Source organism: Otolemur garnettii, unplaced genomic scaffold (genome assembly GCF_000181295.1).
Source record: "Otolemur garnettii isolate 467f Iridium unplaced genomic scaffold, OtoGar3 scaffold00126, whole genome shotgun sequence".
NCBI classification, from domain to species: Eukaryota; Metazoa; Chordata; class Mammalia; order Primates; family Galagidae; genus Otolemur; species Otolemur garnettii.
The window spans coordinates 4,676,664-4,680,488 of record NW_003852521.1 but is presented as its reverse complement, the minus strand read 5'-3'; the positions used below and the strand labels follow the sequence as shown (position 1 = coordinate 4,680,488).

The 3,825-nt window shown below is 43.7% G+C and overlaps 1 pseudogene; it reads left to right on the top strand.

Moving 5' to 3' along the window:
- Positions 1–1,085: 1,085 nt before the first annotated feature.
- On the top strand, positions 1,086–2,302 carry LOC100955473 (annotated as a pseudogene).
- The last annotated feature ends 1,523 nt before the right edge of the window (positions 2,303–3,825 follow it).

Below are 3,825 nucleotides of genomic sequence, written 5' to 3'. Positions count from 1 at the left end.
TGATGCGGAAATGGCTCGTTATTGCTTAGAATAAGAGAAAGGGACCCTTGAGAAGGATGAGTGTTCTGATTTGTGGTCCGCACACAAGGCACCCACTTATCCAGCCATTTCACCTTTCCAGTTTGCTGCAAATGCTGATGTAGAGTGGCCGACATTGAGTTCCTCGGCAACTTCCCGTGTAGCCATCAGAGGATCAGCTTCGATTGTTGCTCTCAACTGGTCACAGTCAACTTCCCATGGCCGCCACTGTGCTCCTGGTCTTCAGGGCTCTCGTCTCCTTTGTAAAACTTCTTGATCCACCACTGCACTGTACATTCATTAGCAGTTCCTGGGCCAAATCCGTTGTTCATGTTGCGAGTTGTCTCTGCTGCTTTACAATCCCATTTTGAACTCGAATAAGAAAATCACTCAAATTTGCCTTTTATATGACATCATTTCCATAGTCCAAAATACATATAAAATAAACAGCAAGTAATTAAGTGAGAAATGTGCATTGAGACGATCTATAATATAACCACATTTATTTAAGAAGGTATTGCAGTATCAAGCGGCACATTTCAATGATGGAAAAATCATAATTTTGTATCAACCTAATACATGAATTTGTGAAAAGAAATTATAAGGAAAAAGAAAAGAAGGATAAAAGCAAAAGGAAGAAAAATATAAACTTCGCATATTTTGGAAATATTCTAGTTCTTGTGCAGGGTGGACTACATTTTGGGTATTCTTTTTTGTCCTGTTATTTTTTGAAACATACATATATGCTATGCACATTCTTTCGTACATATGTTTACTGACAAGGAATATTTGTAAGTAAAAGTGAGAGGTAGCTTACACACACACATGCACACACACACACTCAAATATACTTCCTCATTTCTAAATGATATTTCTAGTGGTTTGTAGGATAGTGGTTTAAAACCCGGCTGCACACTCAATCCTCTGAGGAGCTCATGCTGGGTCTCTACCTCCAGACATTCTGATTCAATTGATTAGTGGTTTGGCTCAGGCATCAGTATTTTTTATAAAAGTTTCGGCGTTGGCCCCTCCTGTCTCTGCAGAGTCCCACCCGCTTCACCTCAGCCATGCTGTCTGTCCGAGTCCCCCTGGCCCCCATGGGAGATAAGCAGCTGCAGCTGTCGCCGCTGAAGGGGCTCAGCCTGGCCAACAAGGTGAACCTGCTCCCGGCCCTGAGCGGGACCTGCGTCCTGGCCAGCAAGACTGCGAGGAGGATCTTCCAGGAGTCCCCGGAGCCCAAAACTAGAGTACCTACCCCCAGCGTGGAGGGCGAACCACTGCCGGAGAAAACCCCCGCGGCTTTGTCATCTTTCCTATCGAATACCATGACATTTGGCAAATGTATAAGAAAGCGGAGGTGTCTTTGTGGACGGCTGAGGAGGTGGATCTTTCTAAGGACATTCAGCACTGGGCAACCTTGAAGCCCAAAGAGAGATACTTCATATCACATGTTCTGGCTTTTTTCGCAGCAAGTGATGGCATAGTAAATGAAAACTTGGTGGAACGATTTAGCCAAGAAGTTCAGATTACAGAGGCCCGTTGTTTCTATAGCCATAGAAATTGCCAAATTGCCATGGAAAACATTCATTCTGAAATGTATAGTCTCCTTATTGACACTTACATTAAAGATTCCCAAGAAAGGGAATTTCTCTTCAATGCTATTGAAATAATGCTTTGTGTCAAGAAGAAGGCAGCTGGGGCCTTGCGTTGGATTGGGGACAAAGAGGCTACCTATGGAGAACGTGTTGTAGCCTTTGCAGCAGTGGAAGGAATCTTTTTTTCTGGTTCTTTTGCCTCAATATTCTGGCTCAAGAAACGAGGACTGATGCCTGGCCCACATTTTCCAATGAACTTATTAGCAGAGATGAGGGTTTACACTGTGACTTTGCCTGACTGATGCTCAAACACCTGGGACACAAACCGTCGGAGCAGAGAGTAAAAGAAATAATGACCAGTGCTGTTAGGCTAGGACAGGAGTTCCTCACTGAGGCCTTGCCTGGGAAGCTCATTGGGATGGACTACACATTAATGAAGCAGGACATTGAGTTGGTGGCGGACACACTTATGCTGGAACTGGGTTTCCACAAGGTTTTCAGAGTAGAAAATCCGTTTGACTTTATGGAGGATATTTCACTGGACGGAAAGACTAACTTCTTTGAGAAGAGAGTAGGCAAATATCAGAGGATGGGAGTGATGTCAAGTCCAACAGAGAATTCTTTTACCTTGGATGCTGACTTCTAAATGAACTGGAGAGTTGGCCCTGGCCAGGTTCAAACCTGCCAGCCTCTGTGTACGTGGCTGGTGCCGTAACCACTGTGCTACAGAGGCCAAGCCTCTTTTTTTTTTTTTTTTCGAGACACAGCCTCAAGCTGTCCCCCTGGGTAGAGTACTGAGGCATCACAGCTTATTAGAGACAGATCTCACTCTTGCTTAAGCTGGTCTCAAACTCCTGAGTTCAAGTGATCCTCCTGCCTCAGCCTCCCACAGTGCTGGGATTACAGGTGTGAGCCACGGCACCTGGCTGGTATCACCTTTAAGATAAAAATTGCTCTTATTTTGCAAGCAGGCTGGCAGGATGACTTCATGTCACTTTATCAATAACATGGCAATCTTGGCCTTATAGTGAGGAACCCCTAGTGAGTTTGGCCTTGGAATGGCAGGATTACACATTACCTTATTGCCATGTGGCAGTTGAAAGCTTCAACGCTGCTTCAAACCAGACATTGAAAGTTTAGTTGTTTGTATATAAAACTTGCACTTAACATAGTATTGTTTGTACTGTCACAGTAATAGCCAAATTTATTTGGTTCCTACACCAAATACAAAGTATTATTTTTACTACTAAAAGGAGCCAATTTGAAATTTACCAAGTTATTGAAATAAATTAAATGTAGCTGGGAGCGGTGGCTCATGCTTGTAATAATCCCGGCACTGTGGGAGGCTGAGGCAGGAGGATTGCTTGAGCTTCAGGAGCAAGAGTGAGAACCTGACTCATGAAAAAAATTGAAAAACCCAGCCGGGCACTGTGGCAAGTGCCTATAATCACAGCGGCTTCAGAGGCTGAGGCAGCAGGATGCCCATAGCCCAAGCCTGAGGTTGCAGTGAGCTACGACGCCATTGCTCTCTGCTCAGGGCATAGGGTAGAACTCTGTATTGATAAACAAATGAAATAAATTAAACACATCATTTGTAAAAAAAAAAAAAAACAAAAGTTTCGCTGGTCATTCTAATATGAAATTAAAACGGACCCATACTGGGATTACTTCATGAGAGGGAGTGCAATGGGTGCTAAACCACATTGGGGATGTGTCTTAAAATGGCAAAATTGTTTACAAATGTGTAATACAATTTTTATGATAATGTAATAATTATTATAATTTTTTTATAAAGCATTACGTAGATATGATGGAAAAACCCAGAACTTCGTTAGATTTCCTTACGGAGCTTTGCAGCTGAGTAATGTTTCTGTTTTGAAGTGTGTATTTGGGGGATGAAGGTGGGAAGTGGGGAATTGCTGTGTAAAGCCGTGCCTTGCAACTGGGTGTCCAGATGAGAGGCATGGGGGAGGGGTGGTGAAGCCCAGCCTGCTCCCCAAGGTGCACCCCCGGAGAGGGCTGCTAATGGGAGGAAGACGTGCTACTTCTTAATTCACGCACACAGGTTCCACAAGCTCTCATTGTGGTCCTAAAGGCATGGCTTTTATTTTGGTGCTTAAGATAGCTGAATGTCACCAATTTTTTTTAAACCCAAACACCTATGTGTCAAATAGTTATGAGCACCACCTGTTTGCATGGCACCCCCTATTTG